The 23004-nt window shown below is 33.7% G+C and overlaps 1 long non-coding RNA gene across 1 annotated transcript in view; it reads right to left on the reverse strand.

The window, feature by feature from the left end:
- The window catches only part of LOC114658512 (uncharacterized), a 43469-nt gene that overhangs the window by 15223 nt on the left and 5242 nt on the right, over window positions 1–23004 (reverse strand). The window contains exon 3 of the long non-coding RNA XR_007936110.1: window positions 10112–10230. This is a non-coding gene — a long non-coding RNA (uncharacterized LOC114658512). The remainder of the gene's footprint in view (window positions 1–10111; window positions 10231–23004) is intronic.

Consider the following 23004-nt stretch of genomic DNA (forward strand, 5'->3'; position numbering starts at 1 on the left):
CTCAACCTTAGACCAACTGGGGTCACAGCTTATCACAGAGCAGTAACAGGCACAAAGCAGGAACTGATTTTGGATATGGCAGTAATCCACTATAGGCCATAACACTCAGGGTAAATCCAACAAGTACACGTTGAGGATGTAGAAACGGAGGGTGAACTGATAGGGATTCAAAAACTGTGAGGTGACAGTGCTAACCACTGCTCCACTGTGTTAGGAAATTCATCCATCCAGCTACATCCCAACTACAGGGTCACGGGGGTCCGCTGGAGCCAATCCCAGCCAACACAGGGCACAAGGCAGGAAACAAACTTCGGGCAGGGCGCAAGCCCACCGTAGTAGGAAATTCATAATATATTTAATTTACTGCTACAAAAACTTAAAAATCAATATAATTCAATTAATTCATATAAAGTACATTCAAACTATTATTGATGATGGTCAGAGACATACCATTTTGGCGATATAGCCTTTAATAAGAAGCACTGCGTCTATAACTTTTTCTGTTGCTTCTTGAATGGAAATAAGCTTTTACGATGTTTTCCTTTTGCAGATGCATACTGATGCCACCTTTCAATAATAGCATTTAAAGTTATACATCTTTAGGTCCACGAAGGTAAACAAAATGTGCACACTTGTTAAAGTTTATAAAAATGGAGTCCACAAACAGCACAGTCATGTGATGTTCCAAAAAAACCAAAAAAAAACACATCCCTTCCACCTCATTGGTTAGAAATTGTATAGCAGCTGTTTCAGAATGATGACCTTCCTATGTTAATACAGTGAAAAACATCCTGTGGAATAAATAATGCACATGCTGTGAGAAATGCTATATGAATTCAAAACTGAATATCTTGAATTGATTGTTTAATGCTCGGGCTGATTCATATTAAATATTTTCAACGTATTCAATTTATTGTACTGTACCTGTATCACTGCTTTGTGTCAGCTCTGTCATACAACAACACAACTCCCCTGCCAGACCATCCTACTCACCCAGTCCCAAATCTCTTTAGCATGTCCTCCATACATACAAGAGTTTTGCACAGACTCTATGAAGCAGGAAAAAATCAACAGCATTACAGGATACTAAATAAGCAAAACTAATGTTACATTTGAATAGCTTACATTGTGAGATTGTTGATCTCTAGACATATACATAATAAAAAGTAATCTCCTCTGAAAATGCAGGGATTAAATATATGCAAATTAAATGTGTTTAAACATTTTCCTCTATACTTTATAAGCATGTTCTCTGCTACCGTAACATTTGCGTAGCCAGTAAAACTGAAAAGATGAGAAAAGAAAGTTTCTTGGTGTGAGCCCACATACTACACAGAAAGAAAAGATCATGTTTCAGTTTAAAAACATATACAAATAGTTATGCCAGCATCTACTAAAACCTGAATATTCTTAATTACAACCTGACATGAGATACCTTTGATTCCCTTATTAAAATCAAGAATATTTAGGTTAATCTCCGAGTGCAACAGGTAATATCAACATGTGGAGAGATGCCCCTTTTAGACTTGCTGCAACTGACTGCACAGTACAGGTAACTCTTTTTTCTTTACATGGGTTTGTGATCCTACCTTCATTGTATTATGAACATAGTGCTTTTCCTTGCCTTATATATTTTGTTATGCTATATACACACATTGTATTTATCCTGCTTTTTTTCTTTTTAATGAATATCTTTCCAGAAAATAAAAGTAACCACCAAATAGGGCTTACTAGCTGTGGACATTTTTAATGCCCCAGTTTCTGACTATTCACTCACATAGGATAAGAGGAAATTAATTAAACCTCATGTACAATATTTAAACCCTTAAAAAAATATTATTAACTCTTCTCACCCGTGCTGCATTAACACTTTCAAAAGAGCAATGAAGTCCAGTAATAGGGGATAGACTTATTCTAGGAGATCTGGGATCAAATTAATGAAGTACATTACAAAAAGGAATATATGCATTAAAGTCAACATACAAATAAAGGTGATGAGGTCAGGAAAGTTTTAGATGCTGAGAAAATTAACTTGTCATAAATTATCTTACTTAGAATTAGTGCAATTTCACAATGAAATCTATAGGGATTAATTTACTCAACTGATCAGAGAAGCTCATCTTTATCTCAGGATATGTGCAGTAATATTCTTAAAATCTTGACATATACTATGAACATAAACTCTTCATGCATAGTAGCAATCAAGACTTTTTAGACTCACATCAGTGTGAAATGATCAAAAACGAGAAATTGGACATATGAGTTCAAATTACTGTTTTTATCTCAACTTTCCTTTGTAATTCATCCATCGCTAATGAAGGGGTTGCTCTCAAATTTTAGTAAAATTAATCAGTCCTCTTTCCCCAAATAGATTCTAAAATATAATTAATTCGAACAGAACAAGCTCTGTGTAGGATGCAGTTCACTTTTTTTTGGACTGATTTATTTTTATCTTGTGCCACAAAAGCAATGTAAATCATTGCTTTCTTGGAACCACATGGAACACAGAATATTTGAACATGTTCAGGCAGATTTCCTTACCAGTTCAGTAGTGCTAACTTACAAATCAATTTTGATGCAAAACTTGGATATTTGCAATATTTATATACATTATCACAGTAGAATTGAAATACAAACACTTGATGATCACTTCAGGATTATCTAGCTGCAAAAGCTGTTATAATTCTTAAATCACAGGAATAAGTGAGTGTTCCCTGGACAAAGAACATAATCTAATAAACAAAACTGCTAAAACAAATAAAGCGACCTTTATTGAAACTGTTTCCACATTTCCTTCCCTGTGCTGGTATGGAAAATGAATAATACAAGGCAGCAGAAAACATAAGTCTTTGTAAGGGTCAAACTATTTTGTTAAAAGTAATTATGCTGGACCCTCCTACTATGGACTAGTATTTCATCCTAGTTTATAAGTTGCCTAATAATCTATTCCTGCGAAGATTCATTCAAGGTTTTTTGCAACCCTCAAGGAGTAAAGTAGGTTTGAAAATTAATTCACTAATTATTTTGATGACTTTGCTCTGTATAACACTAAGTACCACCAGGATCCAGAACCCATAGCACATAAATATTTTCTTAACAAAATTTAGCAGGAGTCACAATATTTTGGGCTAATTCCCAGGTTCCTTGTTCAGGATAGGTTCTGGCCCCTGCAACTCTGAACTGCACTATATGAGTCTGAGAATGCTATATATATAATGTTATATTCTTACCTGTTTAAAAACTTTCAACTTTTTGTGTTCCACACAAAGTACTGTCTATTTTTTCTTTTAGATTATTATAATAGAGTTCAAAATATTTCATTTTAGTTTACTTGATTTCTTTGGTCTGTATATTATATTTTAATAGTCATCCATCTATCCAAGCACTGGTTTTCTGAACCCTCTGAACTTAATATAGATATAAATGATTCCACATTTAATACTGCAGTGAAAAACAGCAATACCCAGAGACCCTAAAACACAGATTTAGGCGTTTAGACAATAAATGGACGGCTTGATACTAATTCTCTCATTTTCATTTCAAGGTGAAGTAAGGTGCTTAATGTCAATCAACAATCCTCTCTTTTGAAAAGTTAACTCAGGTGATTTTTCTCAAGAATATGTGGAATTTGAATATGATACTTGTAATAATTAATATGAAAATGTATAAATCATGATACTTAAATGATTTCCTTGAAGATTAAGATTTTCAAGTAGAGCAAAAAAAGTTCTATAAAAATAAACATATGAATTTAAACAAATGTTCCTGATAACTGAATATAAGAATTAAAGGGCCTCAATAATTGACCAAAGTCTGACAAAAGGAAAGTTACATAATTCAGTATCAAAATGCCAAAATCCACAGATTATCAATATTATATCCGTTCTGTGTGTGTTGCCTATAAAAAGTAAATACACACACATACATATATTTATATATATCTATATATACAGTGTGTGTATATATATATATATATATATATATATATATATATATATATTTATATACACATACATACATATAAAATAAATGTAACATAAGATAAAAAGGGTTGTTAATCTTTAGAGACAGAAACATTGTAATAAAAACGTCTGCTCAAAGGAGGTGTTGTTTTGACTATGAGATTTTTCCAAGTCTGTAATTTACACACCATTACACTGAAAATCAAACTTAAAAAGGAATATGGGCCTTGTGGTTTGTTAATTTACAGGGTTTATCTACTGAATTGCCATCTTTGATCCTTAGCTAGAGTAATTAGACACTGCTCTTAATCGGTAAAGTAACATTCATTAAAAAAAAAAAGACTGATACATTCTTTCACACTGAACTGACTGACTGACTAAGCAGGTTTTCACTTCATATGCTAAATTATACTTGTGCTGAAAACAATCAATTGTGCAGTACACTCATCTGGTTCTATTCAAGGGGTGCAGTAAAAATTAACCTTGCAGAGTTCTGTACATGACTGAGAATGCTGCATTTTTCAGCTTTTAAAATATTTGTCCTTCAAAAGACAGTCATACTCAACAACTTGGCATATTTAAATAAGATTAGATTAGCAGTATTAATTCAAAATAACAATAAATGTTTAAAAATCTTGTTAAAATCTGCTTCATAGAGGTGGGAGAATATTTTTGAAAACTAGAATATTTTCCTTTGCTCAGCAATGCAACTCTAAAAATGAGTGGGGGATTAAACCTTTTTTCATTGTAGTTTAGCACAGATGTTATCAAAAACCATTTATTAGAGGCAATGTAGGTAATGACCCTGAACTGATATAAGCTGTTTCTGGCAGTGGTACAAGAAGATGTCAGTAATCTAATATATCCAATGTGTACAGTGCTGATGAGCACAAATAAGCAGTAAAATAGTGCATTATATGGTCATGTTAAGAAGTAATTCACCCTTCTTTAAATGGTATATGCATCCATCCAAAGCATCATTTCAGGAGAATCAAAGAAATCTTTAAAAACATGACAGCTGGGTACATAGTTATACAAAGTTACTATGTATATAGCAGAAAATAAAGCTTATGTGACAGGGTGGATTTTGGATTAATCTGGCCTTAATGTAACCAACATGGCCTAGTTTCTGACACAATAAAATCCTGTTCAATTTGACGTGCATTTTTTTTTTTATCAAATGCCAACTGCTTTAGGAAGATACAGTAAGACTGCCATACCCATGTTAACAATGAACTGCTAAAACTAATATTTATTCCCCCAAAAAATCCTTTTTGATATGGTATTTAACCACTGAATTCCATAAATCATTGCTTTTCATAATTCAGCTTTTGATTAACAAATAGTATGATAACTGACAGAATGCCCCAATATACTGTAGATATAAATAACAGTTTAGGAATAGTACTATGTTCTGCCTTTTCTGAAAGATATATACTTTCTTTAGCAGTGTAAAATACAAAAAAGTGGCTTTTCATAGTAAGCTAAAATTTAGAATTCTTTTTCGCCATGGTAAGAAAAATAGACACAACTATTTTAAAATGGAAACTCAAGCATGCCTTGCCTCCATGTTTGTTAAGGTATTTAATTTCAATCTGAAAGAACATAAAGGACACAGAATTATTTACATGAAAAAAGTTGTTTATCAAAGCATAATTATATATATTTATATATATATATATATATATATATATATAATATATATAATATATATATATATATATATATATATATATATATATATATATATATATATATATACACAAGCCTAAACACCAGCTTTTTTTGCCACAAACTTATTTAATACAAAGCCTAACTGATTAAAAGAAAATGGAGAGTTAATGGCGATCTTTTCAAATAAATTATAGCCTGCTTGACTGACAGAATGAAAATCTTTATGATAATCCCCTTTAAAGCACAACACCTGCTGATTGCACTCAAATCTAAAACACTGCCCAAGGCAGGTACACATTTGTGATATCAAGTTGATATGTAAGAAGCAAGTAGACTATACATTCCACTTAGTCCATTAGTAAAAAAAAAAAAAAAAAAAAAAAAAAAAAAAAAAAGCACATTTTTCATTTTATTTAAAAAAATTTTTTTTAACTGTCTCTTCATTCATTAGAGATTTTCCAAGAAATACTAGTGTAGAAAAGTAAATTTCTTAAAACAAATGAAGTTCTGGCACTATATTGATAACTTTTAAGTAATAAAAGTGGTATATGATAGCCATTTGAACATGACAAGTATATGAAGGAAAAAATATAATTGACAAAGAAATTGTAAATCTATAAGTAACCAATCAAGTTAGATTTGTTCTACCAAGCTCTTTTATTAAAAAATAAAGCAATAGTGTTCTGGTCTGCTTCATTATCACAATACCTTTAGAAAAAGATATTAGTGAACGTTGAGTGCCTTATCCTTTACCAAATCAACACAAAAGATCCCTATAGTTTTAAGCATGTTCATGACTAGTGCAGCAAACAAAACCTACACATTATGTTAGTAACTATGCACTTTTGGCATGGTGTATGGTGACAGCATGGTAGCCTAGCTTCTATAGACTTTAACATTGCAAATGAGGCTGTTTATTCAATCTGTGTCTATTAACTTTCTGTTCACTTTATGACAACAAGAAGTCATTTAACCTGCAAATATAATAGCACTGTACCCTGCAGTTGGGAAGTTACCTCACACAGAAGCATTCCTTTTATAAATACATGTTGACAGAAACACAAGTTAAAAGTATATAAACAGTACATGTGAATATATCAAACTCTAAAATAGTAATACAGCTATTTGCTGTTTTCCTACAATGTTTGAGACAACATGATTCCCACAGTTAAGTATTTTATTTTGATTTTGTGGTCAGCATTCTGACATAGCAAGTAGAACTGATAACATATAGCTTAACAGTCCTGGGTTCAAACCCCATCTAACATACTGTATGTGTGGAGTCTGCATGTTTCTCCTGATCTTTATGTGTTTTCATCTTGCTACTCTTTTTTAATTGCACATCCCAAAGGTGAGAGGTTTAGGCTGTCACTAGACTGGCTCTGCATGAGTAAGAGTGAATGCAGTGCATGACAGATGAGTGCTCTGTTCAAGGCTTAGACCCTATCCTTTGTCAGATGTTCCCTGTAACCCTGTGTTGGAACAGATCGTTTTGAAAAACAAATTAATCTTTTGGCTTATCACAAAGATTTTTTTTTTTTTATTTGGTAACCTAAGCAGTAAGAGTTTTAAATTCATTTGCAGGCCAAACACTGATATTCATTTTTATGTAATTATTTTAGATGATGTAATTCCTCTTTTTTATGTGAGCTGTAAGATTTTGTGGTTCAGGCTTGACAAAAACAGAGGTGTCAGTAATTGCAGACAAGAAGTCACAGTAATTAAATAAAGTTGAAAGCCTGCTAAATGAAGGTCTTACTGCACTGTGCTATATTTAAATGTCTAATATTATATATGAATATATTACATTACCAACTTTATTGTGAACTGCTGTAATACTTTTTCCTTAAATGAATATTGGACTAAAAACTCAAGTTTAATGAAAAACACCACTTTGACCAAAAACATATGTCATTTATGTGTGCCACTACAGATTACAAATTATTACGTCCACTAAACCTCATTGGGTTGATCCAGTGACCAGTAAACACTTTTTTTAATTGCTCAGCATGAAGAGTTCAATTTAAATTAGCTGCAGCCGAGTGTGAGGAAAGGTCTCCCATTTTAGTTGGTATTCTGTGACCCATAGTGGAGGATTAATTTAAACAGTGGTTGAACATGCTGCAATGCAGAAGGCTGAGCTGAGATGAAGAATAGAGAGCACTAGACCTTTGGATAGAAGCCTGTTTTAAAGGCTTGCTAAACAAAAAAAAGATAACTTTTTTTTTTTAAACTCAAATGCTATTTGTTCAACATACTCGCTAAGGAGGTCTCCCATTGTAATAGTGGTACTCATACACCCTAACCCTCTTTCATGTTCCTTTTCTTAAAACGGACTTCTTTGTCTGCCTCAGATTGGAAACACCCATCTCGGAAGACTAGTCAAAGGCTGCAGAATTACTGTTAACACAGTGGGACAAAAAAGAAGGGAAGAGAGGGAATCGAATCCCTGAGTGAAGGGGCAGAGACAGGAAGCAAAAACAGCTGGAAGGTTTCAAGCTTGTAAAATGAAGTAGCTTCTGGGCAGTTATTAAATAAAAAAGACATTTGTTTCTGAGACTATTGTAAAGGCCTATAGCTGAAACAGGGAGTCTTTAAACTGCAGTGTCTTTTAATATGCCCCTCTGACAGCTGCTTTCAGTTGCTACCGCAGAGAAGAAAGAAAATAAAGAGTAGGGAGACAGATAGGGAGAGGAGAAATTATAGCTTTTAGGTCTCCACTTTTATCCATGCTACCTATAATCCTGTAGCCCCAGCCTGTCTGACCACTTGACAGACTGCAAATTATTTACTGCTGCTTTTACCAGGGATAAAGTATGCAAAAAGACTAAGTGATTCTAGAGTCATCTTGGGAATACAAAATGGCAGTAGAATGCACTGAGCACTAATTTCCATGTTTTTGTGATGTGTGCCCTTTAAATTACCCTCATTTCTAGGCTGTTTGATCAAAATTGCCAAAACCACTCCTTTAATGCATCATATTGTGGGGGAAAAACTGGCAAAAACACATTCTTGTATAAAGAAAAAGTAAAGTTATATTTATTGTGTTTAAAGTAATGCAAACTAGAGGCACATTTTCGTTTAACGATAACAATCAAACATGCACATGCTCATAGATACACAGAGGTAGGGGCAGATGTTTTGAGGTACGGGTTATGAGGAGATACTAGCTTCTGAAAATTGTTATGTAACACTATCAATCCTGCTTAATCCAATTCAGGGTAGGAGAGGTTAGAGCCTATCCTGGCATGCAGGAATCAACCCTGGAAGGAGCACCAATCCATCACAAGTTCCACTCATACCAAACTCAGTAAGTACAAACCCTTCCTCTTCTTTTTTTTTTAATTCTGTAGAACTGGTAACGTGACATTTTGGTCAATAATGGAAGTATTTTTATAAAGATAACACAGTAAGCTCCAATCATTTACACAGTAACAACATAGTCCCAGGAAGGTACTAACCTAACTTCTAAATAACAATGGTTCAGTGACCCCTAGCTAAGAAATGACTTCTAAGAAAACTATACAGTGTGGATGAAATGGAAGAAGGCATACCATAAATGATAATGGGAGTGAAAGATAAGCTGTTTGCTGCAGCATGTTTTTCTTGTATTTTTTAAATATTTTCCTAATCACATCCTAAGCGTTTAGGCTCATAACCCACAAACCAACTGGTATAAATGCTATATTCCATTGTCTGAACTCTTATTGTATCACACAATAAGTTTTAATAAACAGGCTGCAAACACAAATATTATAACATAAGTACATATACATATTACAAAAAATCTGCTAAAGCATTTTAGATCAATTACGGTGAAAAGAATCTTCTGTGTGTTCATGCATACTGTATATAGGCCTAAGGCCATGAATTGGACTAAGCCAGTTCAAGGATGTTACAGTATGTTATGTAGATATACACTAGGGACCAGAGACCTCCCTCCCATTATAAAACAGGATCAAGGATAAAGAAAATGGAAGACATGATGGCTTTGTACCCATAAACACAGAGTATACATGTAATGTGACTTTTGTCAGATATTTGACTTTGATCTTATCAGACCTTAAAAAGTTGCAAGGCAAACAGTATATAATTAATATAGTTCATATATATTATAATAGTAATATTACTGAAATGTGCAAAATGTTGACTGCAGAATAACTGCATCTCATCTATCTATTCCAAGTGAATACTAATGACAGGAGATATCCTTTCTTTTATTTGTAATGCACAAAGGTGTCTAAAAAAGGCTTAAGAAAATATTATACTAAACAGAAATCATAATATACCTTGCAGCCTGTAAATATGACTGTAGGAGTGAGCAAGTGTGTCTGCAGATGTGTGGCATGTGTTTCTTCCATACAAAATATTAATAAACATTTACATACAGGTGCGTGCTAATGATGTGGTGCCCTTCCTTAAAATACTCTAGTGTATAGAAAAGATGTTTGAAGAGGTCATGAGAAACTGCTTACCTAAGTAAGATCTGCTGTTTCTTCTTTCCTGCTATGTGTTCTCCTTTACATTGCATCATTTATCAATCATTCTCTGCTTGAAGATTCCAAATCATTGTCTGCCATTTTCCTTTAGATATCTGTAAGACAGAAGTGTACAGTAGATTAAGGATTACATTTGGCTTTGCACAATTAAAAACAATTTAAAACTCAAAACAACAGTAAAGATGTGATGTGTGTATTAATCTGTCATTTTCAGTGGATCACAATTATTTTCCTATTCTGAAACAAATTCACACCTAAAGATTTTAGACTTTCCTGAAAAGAAAAGATAAAAAGATGGAAGAAATAATTTGAAAAAATTATTTAACCATTAAATATAGTAATTGAATTCTAAGCCTGACTTCACTGTCTCTAAATATAAACAGCCTGTTTTTAAATAAACTCAAAACATGATGGTTGTCCCAAAAGTAACTCCTCAAATGTTATCGGATTTTTCCCTATTTTGATTCTGTGTTGAGATGCCTCCAGTGTGGAACCTATAATGTTCTCAGGGCAGTCAAGGGGTCTTTCTCCACGTAATGTATTATGATGCTAAAACACTGGTTACAGAAAACGGATGGAAAAGGTAGTCAACCATAACATAATAGGGCCAATTTACACTTATTCCATAATGAATCTGCCGAGTTTAAACTCCTCTAGGTACATCAGATAGCATGGTTTAAATAAGAATGTTATTAAAGCCACTAAATAATAAAGATCTGACAATCAACCAGAATATAAAATGTAATCCAGTGCTCATATAATACTGACCAAAAGCTATAAAAGAAGACATCAAGTTCCAACCATATTAACAAAATGTGTGTCTTTTAATTGAACACTGTAAAACTTTAAGAATTTTGTTTTATATTCAGCAGGAACCTCATCTTAAATTTAATAATACAAAAAGGAGCTTTAAGTATTAAACTGCTGAGTTTTGTTATTTTTCACCTATTTGGGATAACAAACCTACTGAACTATGTTTTGATAAAATATAAATAATATTCTGTCAGGTGTAACTGAACAGCATGTTGTTCAGAAATCACAGATTTCCAGTTTGAACCATGACGTTTGACAAACTGGGGCAAATTCCTTTATTGCTACAAATATTATGCAATTGTTCAAACAATCAAGCAGCATCATTTTAACAGAGCCAAGTGTAAGTGCATCTTTCACAAAAAGGGTGCCATTCCCCACGTTTCATACTGTATAATGTATGCAGGAACATCTGCTGGCAACTTGACAGATATAACCTTTGTGGAATGTTTCTCCTGGCACCACTGGATTCACTTATGCAACTGTAAACAGCTGTACTGGGAGGGGGTGCTCGATGGTGCCTATTAGCTTCTGCCGCCTGAAGAAAGAAAAGGGTTAAGCAAATATTGCACAATAAATAGTAATCTGAAAACTTCCTGCTATTCAGTTTACGAGTCATGAATAAGGCTGTGTGTAACTGCTCACAGGTTATCCTTTTTATCACTCTCAATAGCCTTTTACATATTTAATTCTCAGTAAATAAACGGTGACAGGGAGCCTTTGTCTCTAACCCCCTCCCCGTCTCTCTCTGTTAGGTATGAGGCATGTCTCGACAGCCAAAGCTGACTGGGAAAGCATGAGGGGGAGGAGCCTTGCCTTCATTTTTCTGGTTCTCCCATGTCTGCAGTTTTCTGTCAACTCAGCAGTACCAGAGAGGCCTCGAAAAGGGGAAGGGGATGGGGTGGGGGGGGGGTTGGGGGGGATGGGGGTGCACAGCAGATCACCAACTGTCGCTGCCTCCACACATTTTTTTGACTACTGTGGCCACAAATGCACTCATTCATCTCCACCCTAGTAAACCAAGCAATTTTGAACTTGTATGAGGTAGAGGTTTTGCTTAAATCTAAAACAATTTAAATGATGAAGAACCAACATTTGATCAAACAAATCTGTAATCTTTAAATGTTTTTTTCAAATATGACCAATAACTAAAATGGTGCCATAGGGAGATATTTTAATTACATATGAAAACTTAAAAAAATTACATAATGCCTGCTTATCTACACTTTCAAGTAACTTAATTAAAAGAGCCCTTTGTGTCTATCAGGACTTTAACATTGGTTAATAAAGTAAACATATTCATAATTCAAAGTCTCACTTGAACCCTACACCATCCCACAGGTTTTTTTCATACTTCCTCAAATATATGAGAAGATAAAACTAATTAATAAACATTAAATTTCCAAATTATAATTTTGGTGTAAGCCTCAAACCTCATTACTGTTTTCTCTAAAGTCTAATGCTAATAAGAGCCTTACAGCCTTGATCACACTGTGCTGGCACCGTTCGAGGCATGTAGTCATATGGTGATCAAACTGGGATCTGTTAATTAATCAATATGACAGATGAAGAAAGTGTCCCGCTATGAAGGAAAATGTTAGCTTGACAAGCTGCAGTGGTACAGCATGGACTGGGTACAAAGATTTTATTTCTGCTTAACATATGCAGCAGCTTTTTCCCAGGGAGGACAATGTCATATTGAGCATAAGCTACTGTGCCTTTCCTGGACGCAATGAGGCAGAGCTGTTATGTTTTCACAGGCAACAAGTAAGATATAACACTTTTCAAAGAACAAATACCTTGGTCACATATATTTTCATGCTTGGGATTATATGGATTACTTTCCTTAAAGTGAAGTTTTGGGATCCTTAAAAAGTGTCTGGAATCCTTAAAAAATGCCTGAACAGAAGTGCCTGCAGACACTGCAAAGAATTTGTAAACTCCTCTTGAATTTTCTTTTTCTAAAGCTCCTCAGAATGCTGTATGCTTTCTATGCTGTACCTCCTTTATCTAGACAAGGTTTGGTTAATCTTTCTACAACAATATAAGGAGAAACACAAAACTGCCTTGCCAATCCGACAGTATTTCAAACTGTGTTCAGCATCTATCATCAGAGATCTTTTCATACAAGGGTTAAAAATATATTTTATAATTTTAAAAGAATAAACCATAAAAAATATATTGCACAAAAACAAATTTAGGTCATTTTTGACAAAAGATTACCAAGTGTGTCAAACTACTGAGCTGTGCTTTCTCACGCCAATATAACCTTTTGATTTAATTAACAGTACCTTTTAGTACATTTTTAGTTGATGATTCGCTTTACCATAAAAGGAACAGGTGGTTTTGATTATTAATTCTGGCAAAAAAGTAAGTAATCTGCAAGCAAGTCTTCCATGTTGCTTAGAAATCTTTTTTTCACAAGCAGGAAATATGGATTTAGGTTTATTTTTGAATTTTCAAGAAAAGAATGTGTGCAATTTCCTGGTTTTCCCACGTGCACAAGAAACTTTCATTTTAGAACAAAGGACTTATGTTTAAATCAATTTGCAACTATTGCCATTTCAGGGTTTCAGTCTGCTATCAGTTCTAAATTAGTATGTACTATCAGTAATAATTTTATTAGAGAAACTGAAATGACACAGAATATAATATAATGACACATATAAAAATCTGCTGTATCTGCTGGATGAACCACTCACAGAATATTACACTATGAACAATATATACTGTGAATTGAAAATAAATTATACAATGTACCAATACATAAACATTTGTGTAATTCTGACGGGTTTGTGCAGTCATTATGATACGTGGTAATGATCATCCTTTTTGTTTGTGTGTCAAGTGTGTCTTCTGCTAGATATGCTGATCTCCTCACCAAGCCAAGAACTATAACTTCACTTGTTGGTTCCATAACTTCATAAAAAATCTGTAATATTAAGTTACCAATCCAGAGGTTTGTAAAGAAAAAAATATGTATTGCTAAATAAAAATGTTAAAACTATGCACCCTGATCAGAATCTAGCAGTTTGCTACACATATAAATATGTATTCTATTGGTGCTTCCCCCCTGTTACTTTTAATGGAACATTTTTTTAGATTTTAAAAAGCAATATCCTCTAGTTTATAACAGAAAAGCAGTATATAGTGTATATAAAAGAAAAACAAGGTTTAATACTTATTTACTATTAAAGGTAACAAAAGCATATAATATGCATGACTTGATAGTTTAAAACATGCATTTACAATATGGAAGAGGAGGAGGTTAGGAGCATAATGTGATAGCACATTACCACACCCAACAAACCACCTGGATTGGGTCCCAAGTGCAGTGGGTGACACCTCAGCACCACACTGGAACAGGGTGAATTTTTTTTTACAGTGGCTGGAGTGCCAATCCTACCACCAACCTCCAGGAAGCTGGAGGACCTGCTTGCAGAATTACTGGAGATTTGTTACGCAATGGATCCTCATCTGTCTTTTTTCATTTTATCACCTATATTCATTTATAACTCCCATTATATGTATACACACACACACACACACACACACACACACGCACACATACGTGTTATCATGCCCAGGGTGTATAGAAGCCAAAATCAGTAAATAATTCAATAATTAATGAGTTACACTCTGTACATTAAACACATTTTCTAAGTGCTAATCAACAGCATTAATTGAATATCTAGATTTGACACATTTGTTATGTAGATATTCTACGTAATAAATGTTTGAAATTGATAATAAGTGGTACATCTGGGTTAATTAAATGTTACTGCACAATGTTTAACTAAAAGAAAAAAAACAATAAACACCTATCACAAGGTAATTTTACCATGCCAGAGCTCCATTCCAACTCCATGCCTTATTCCTCATTGACATAAAAAAGATCATCTATCTCTAGGAGACACTTTTGTTAAACAAAGCTATGCAGCAGGAATTTCAAAAGGTGACAGTCCTAGTCCGGAGGAAGGCTGCTAACTCAGTAATCAGTTTACAGGCCTCTTGAGACCATTCAAGAACCCCTCTGTCAAAGATCCTCTGCATTTTATTGAGCAAGTGTATGAACTAAAGGGCCATCTTGGGACAACCTTTAATTTCTCTCTTAACTCCATTAAAAACAAGTGGGAACAAATTATGTTGATTTCTATAATTGGCAACCCAGTCAGTTGTAATCACACTATTTCCAAATCACCAAATCTAGTTAGTAACCAGTAGATAATTCACATTACTGAAGTCAAAAACAAACATCAGGATGCTGTAAGAAATGCTGTCACTTGAAACTGCTTGAGGACAACTGGGAGTTAATAATTATGATTCACAATCTGTCACATACCTCTACATATATTTAAATAAAGTAAATCTAAGTTAGGCAACACAGTGGTTCATCATGAATCTCACAACTATTATCTCCATGTATGCTGGTTTTCCTCCCATATGCCTAAAACATGACTGTTAAGTAAACTGTAAGTGAATTATGTGATGGACTGGGTTTGTCTATTTCCTATCTCTTGCATGAGCTTCAGAGATAAACTCTGGTACATTGTCACCCTGAGCTGAATTACACAGGTTTGAGTTTATGATCTTAGATTACATTAATTAATCATAGACAACAATCCATTTTTTTCTGAGCCTATTTTTTTCAGCAAGAGTGAGATGAACTAATGCCCTTTCCAGCAACAACAGGCAAAGTACAATAATGACACAAGAATACATTAAAAACACTAGCAATGACTTCAAATTATTAATAAATTAAACAGCACCATACGATTTGAATTCTAAATTGTGAAATCAAAGTACCAAAGAAAAAGAAAAAATGAAATATTAATATTATTAAATGAAATTTTTAATAAAAAGAGGTCTACACATTTTTGCAGTGTTGGATCAGAAAAAGATTTGTGTCACCTGTAATAAACACTGTATACAAGTGCCACAATTAACCAAATACTACTTTTGCTAGCATGTGAAGGGCTACAACCTACATGGTTTATCTACTCACAAGCACCACAGGCTTCATTCTCTTTACAAAGCTAATCCTTTTCTGAAGCTCTTGAATTTTTGGGACACAAACACGTCATTGCCATTAATTTAAGTGGAAAATATTTTAGGCATTCCCAGCCCAAAATGGCTGCTCAAATAAAAACAAAAGCAGAAGGAAATGTACAGAATTAGTTTAAATAATATTAGTTATCAAAAAATAAACCATAATAAGATTAAAAAAGCAGTTTACCAGAATTTTATCACTTCAAGTTTTCCCTTCAATGCAACGGGTTTTGGACCTTTCATTAGCGTTTTGCAGTCCATTTTGGAGCATGAATTCTGACTGAACCACACCATGTTACACCTCTCTCCAACTTGCGGATCTAGCCCCCATGCCCCCCCATAGACTGTGCTGTTGCAAAGACTATCTCTGAGCGCAGCATCAGCTAGGACAATCACTTAGACTGTCATTGTGTTTGACCAATGTCCCACCTCAAACACTCAGCCACACTGTTCTAACCAGCTGCAGTATTGGTGAACTTGGAATGATTGTGAAGATGACTGGGTGACAGTGCTCAACAGCCAAACATTTTAAAATTTGCTAATCTTTTCCACAAAGAAAATTTAGCTTCATTGAAGTTTGTAAAAAAAAAAAAAACCTCATACAGATACAGCAAGTAAGCCTGTAAAATTGTAAGCAATGACCTCACAAAATCTGTACATGCAACCACTCTGAAAAGTTATAGCTGAAGCTGCTGTACAGTAAAACCTATGTGAAATAAATGTTCCATGACATCTGGATACCTAAATTTGTAAACTGAAATGTTTATCATTATGACCTGGCAGTGATCACCTAACGCAGAGTAAAGGATCGAATATGGTCAATGACTGTGAATGCTTTTACATCTGACAACCAACTGTGAAAGTCATATTCTAACCTGCTTAATACCAGACCAGGGCCGTGGGGTGGGCTAGAGCCTATCTCAGCTAGCACTGGGCGGAAGGCAGTAACTTGGACAGCTTGGACAGGGTGTTAAACTGTAAATGTGACACCAATAATTATGTTGCTTTCATATAATACTGTATATTAGTGAAATTATACAGTTTTGTTTTGCCATGGAATGTTATTGTTATGACTATACTGATTTACTATAATTGGTTACTCTTTGGAAATAACACATATTCTTGCCAACCTGACTACCTTCCATACCAGTTCTGGTCATAGACGTCTGACAAGATCTTTCCTCCACGTTTGTATTAGGATTTGAAAGGCCAAAAGCACCCACTGTGACTTGCACTTTCGTTGGGAAATAACAAACCAGGGTTAGCCCACAGCACAGATAATATGTTTTCATTCTTGAACCAATTTTTTTAAAAAGGTTAATAAAATATTAGTTCATGTAATAAAAACAGATGAACATAAATCAAATGATGATGTGCTCAAACTCAACACAGTGCTAATGGGATCCCAACTGGATAACGCTGTGCATTTTAGGTCACTACAATACAAGACACAAACAACTACAAAAAGCTGTGTAAAGAAAAAAAGCCCAGTGCACCATTGGTCCAATGGGCATGTTCTGCTTTGAAAAGCTAAGTGAAATGAACCACTTCAGTTTTTAGCAAATGAAGTTTACTGTGAGACCTAATCCACAGATTAAAAAAAACTCATCTATAAATTTACTCCAGAACAGTTCATTCAGTTAAATGATGAAGCAAGTACTTGAGGACTATGTCACTAATTAACAGAAAGTGAATTTAAAATAAAATAACAGGAAGACTGTATTCATGTAAAGAGTCTTAGCAATTCTGAACAATCTAGCCATAATTTTGAAAGGGAGATGAAAAGTGGATGAAATATTAGGACAACTTACCTATTAGCTAAGCAAAAATGCAAGAAGGACTGAAAAGTCATTTTTTTATCATAATTAGCATAATTAAATACACAGAAAAGAACATAATTTGACTACATCTCACTTAAAGCTGCAATACAACCTGACTAGAGAAAGCTAATTAATTAGCCTCAGTGAGTTTGAAACGCAAAGTCACCTTATGTACTATATTACTTCTTGGGTTTCTTCTATAACTGCCAATATGAAGTGCTGCACCATATGCATAATTTAAACTTTTCAATTATGTGTGAAATGTGTCCCTCAATCATTTCTTATAAAACAGTTTGTGTTTTAATGGACAGAACCTATAACTGTATACATGTTTCCTCAAAAGTTATAGGAAAAAATGTAATGACCAAATGAAACAAAAACATATCTGAACAACTAAGAAAACATGAGCATTAAATTTGCTTTACAAATAGCATTTCTTACATACTATTAATTGATTGAGAATGATTTGTTTACATGGGCATTTCAGAAATGGAATAAAGGAAACAAATATTTTCTTCTAGTATTGTAAAGCTAGGAAACATTATCAAAGTTAAAGTGAAAGAAAGATTCTTACTGTTTATAATAGCTGCAGACCATAGTATGTAACAGAAATGCTATTGGTACATTTTACTTTTACCTTATGAAACCTCCACAGATCAAATCAGTGCTAAATCATAAACGTAAACTGAATAGCAGTGCTATTTTTAAAATCTTGAACTGAGACAGAATGTTTTAATACATAAATTACAGGGAATAATTTTCAAGCAAATTAAAAATACTAATTATCTAGTAATTCCCACCTTGTCATGAACTTAAAGGCAAATCTTATTCCCTCACATTTTCTTGTGGACATAGTACTAACACTCAATATTCATTTTAAAAGTTAACTATGTTTGTGACCACCATAGCACTATGTTCACAATCTGTGAAAGTTTTGGTTATTTTCTCTGACCCTAAAATTCAAAACAATTTCTGCTGTGACCTTCTAATAAAAATAGAGAAATGGTACAAATTAATCAAATCAGACGACTTTTAACAACATAAATGGTCGTGCTACTGAATTTTACCAATGCAAATCGTACAGTAAAACAAATTCTACCAATAATCCAAAGTTTAAAAACAAACCCAATGCAAAGGAAAGTAAACTGATGGAGTGTTTGTAAGAAATCAGAAAATGGACTAAAACCCACCCCACTGCCTACCAAACGTTCTTCTTCTCAAAAAAAAAAAAAAAAAAAAAAAAAAAAGTCTGTCTGATAACCTTCACTTAGAAATAGACATCAATTACAATTACTATTTCTACTTTTATTGATCAAAGAGCCCAAACAGACCATATGCAAGAACATTATTCTGAAATACTCTCCACAAATTAAAAAAAAATAACATGGGAAAAATAGAACACTGATTTCCTCAAATTAAATAAATAAAATGGTTTTACTTGGAATATTTAAGATTATAATATGACAATTAAATTGTTGATAAAACTGAGATATTTAAAGGAGCTGTTAAAAAGTACTGAAAGCAAAAATAAAAGTACTATAATGCAGTCAAACATTATAAACCCAGTTTACACGTTGCCTAAATGAACAATGCTACTTTTTTCAGATATAAATTTTTGATCAACTAAAACGTTTAACAAAGGCTTAGCAAAAGTCTAAACCAGAAATTTATTCCTTTTGAACACAGAAATCTTAGGCTATATAGAAGAATGGACCTACCCACTGGATAATGTGGTTTGAGATATATATTTTTTTATACTTCAAAAACGTTTTTCAAAAGTATGATATGTAATTATTATGATGCACACAGGCTGCACGATGGAGAGATCCATAGATAAAAAAACACCTCTAAATGTTCTGACATTTAGCTCCAAACAAAATGAAACTACAGACTTCCCCCCCAAAAAAAGACACAAAAAACAGACATTTTCCCCATCCAATAAAAATATAACTTGTTTTGTGTATGTAACCATACCAAATTGGGCCAATTTCCACTTTCAGGAATACCAACAAAGATCAACTAACATGGAATTGAAACTGCAGAACAGGTTTCCACCATGTCTGAGGGTCAAGTACAATGCGCTATGTAGGGTAGAGTCACCAAGAAATACAAATTTAGAAACAAATGGCATCAGCTGAAATTTAAGCTATGCTTATTACACATAATTTAAATAGTGTAAAATTACTATGTTCAGAATTCAGATATTATTGTATAGTGTTAAAACCACATATGTCACCATTTCATTAACTTTACCAATTAGAATTTTCAGCACAATTAACTTTGTAAGATTCTGCAAAGGTCTTCCCCTTCTGTTTTCTCTAACCATAGGTATCAAGAATGTTACACATGTTCAAAGACTTTAGTTGAGCTTTAGGTTAGAATTTAAAAATTATGACCCTTTGGAAAACTGTCAAATTGCGTCAACCAAGGTATCTTCTGAAATTAATCTCTTTTCACGTTTCACTGACACCCATTCCTGAGTATAGGCCTATCTTGCACCCAGAATGGGCTCCAACGCCATATGACCATGAACTGCAGCAAGCTGATTTGATAATGGATGCAATAATACCAAACACATACCAAACAACTGTGTAAACGGCTTCTAAAACACTGCGAAAAAATAATTGTCATTGGAATGTATAGTAGGCATTTAAGAACAAATATGAAAGATTGTTGCATTATAAAATACTGGAATAAATACAGCTGGTAAAAACTTCTGTCAATGCATATAAAAAGAAAAAACAACTATGCCCTATGTTGAATATGAAAAGAAGAAAATGTCGCTTTCGCTAAAAAGTGTGTGAGCAGGCACCAAAAGAAATGATTCCTAATTAACTATATTCAAGCAAAGATGCTGCCTTTAAAATGCTGTTGTTAGATATGCATACATCTCATATAGATCACATTCTACAAATAATCATATGCTTTTCTGAAACTATCAGTAATGAAAATGGGGAATGAATGCACATCTTACACTAGACCTCTTTTCAACAGTAACAAAAGGAAAATGATTTTCCATGATTCAGCTTCCAGTTCTTTTAAAAAGCTCATCAGCTTTTTTCTTTTCCTGTATCCTATGTACTGGTAAAAATAAGCACACAAGAAAAGGACTTGTCATACTTAAGAATGTGAACTTCACTGTGAAACAAAACAGGTGTCTCCTTATTTTTTGTGGCCTCTCTCTAAAGAGGTCATCTTTCCTACCCTCTTGACCCTTAAGACAGCAATTCATTTCAAAATATTCAAGTCACGACTACAAATCATAAAGGACTTCTGTATTCAAATCCAGGTTATACAATAAAAAGAAGTGTGTGATGTCTAAATTCACACAAGATATATTTTACAGATAACCATGTCATGAACTGACTAAACCACAGATTTACTATTCTTGTATCTTAGACGTAACTTCTGACATAATGCTTTTATCATTAAAAATCACAGATTAATGCTCTTGGTTAATGCCTTTTGTCCAATGTATCTACATGAAGTACAGTTTTGGGCTAATCAGTTATTTAATCTCTAAATAGGAAAATAAAGTTCAAAAGTTTTACTTGTATACACTCATATTCTGTCACTGAATGTATAGAAAATAGAGACTAGTAGTATCTATGAAATATGTTCAGGTTTCACTGTATGGGTGTCTCCTTTCAGAGTTAAACTTGAACCGAGATTGAAATTCAAATCTTCAACTGAAACACAAACTGCATTAATCTGCTGCAGCCCTGTCAATAAATCCAGTCTAGACTAGTCACTCCCTCCTAAATCATTACACTTCCAGACATGTTAGGTTCACATATTGCACTGTATTTGATCCATGGGTGAGAACACATACAATATAAATGGCCTTTCTCATATAGTGATTAAATCTATGTTATTACTAGAAGTCAGTCGGAAGGATATACTTCAGATAGTGGTATTCTATAACAGCAGAAAAGGAGATAAAAATGACTGCTTTTCAGCAAAGCATGAACTGGTTTATCTGTGGCACTCCCAGTAGGCTTAAGAGACCCAGAGCATGTCTGGCCTTTTGATTTTTAAATGCATTTCTTTCCAGAATTCAATAGCCCTGTGCTCCATTATTGATTGTCAGGAGGCCTCACTTTGTCTTTCCTGGACACTGAGTGCTAAAATTAATTGTTTGTAACAGAGCTGAGATGAGAAAAGACATTAGTGGACCTGCTGGTAATCTAGTCTGTGGTAAATTTCATTGACTTAAACCTGCTGATTTATAAATGGCAGGGGTAAAATTACCCAAGTGCAGTGGAAGCAATGCTGTAGTGAATGCAATGATTAAAAAAGTGAATCTAAGCTGAAAATAAATCTCATTTTAATCCTGAAATCAGTTCCAAAAATAAAACTGAATTTAACTAAAAATGTTAAAAATGTAAAATACCATTAATGGTATTTCATTAATGGTTTAGTTGTTATTATAAGCACTGAGACTACTGAAGCTAAATAGAAAGAAAATTACCTTCATTGAGGTACAATACCTAAAAAATAAGTTTACTCTAAAGCAACCTCTATATTTGCACCAACAATAATTTTTTAACTGCATATGTTTGCAAAACCCTTACTCAAATGCTTTAAAATATGCCTTCCCAGATAATATGTGAATTTATGCAAATGATCTTAACTCATCAAACATAAAATACACTACAAGCATTCCAAAGGCAAAAAAACAGAATAAGTCAACCTCAAAGTAAAATGATGCATATCTCTATGCCAAACTTTTCTTTTTGTATCATGGAGTTTACTTATTTAACTTAGCAACCTTTAATTTAAAAAAAAAGCATCAAACTTTTCAGAATGACCAACATTATCATTAAAAATAGCTATTACCAGCATGTGAATTCTGATCTGCTTCCATGGTACTGGCTTTATCATAATAGCTAGGGTTTAGGTGAGAAAGCCGAAAATTCATTCTATTCATTTGAAGAGGGTCTGCACCTGGAGCAGGGAGGAGCAGCAACGGAGCAAAGGTCATCCCTCACTGAGGCATTGACTAAACAAGACTTTACACTCTCTGAAAAGTCCAGACAACCCCTACGGCGTCCTCTCAGAACATGTGCTTTCTTCTTTTCTAGACACAGTAATCCATAAATATACTGAAATCACCAGCCATACAATTATCCTACAGTTTTCCATTTTCTCTACTCACATAAAGATTTGGAAACAATTAACCATTTCGGG

This window comes from Erpetoichthys calabaricus, chromosome 10 (assembly GCF_900747795.2).
Source record: "Erpetoichthys calabaricus chromosome 10, fErpCal1.3, whole genome shotgun sequence".
Taxonomy (NCBI): Eukaryota; Metazoa; Chordata; class Cladistia; order Polypteriformes; family Polypteridae; genus Erpetoichthys; species Erpetoichthys calabaricus.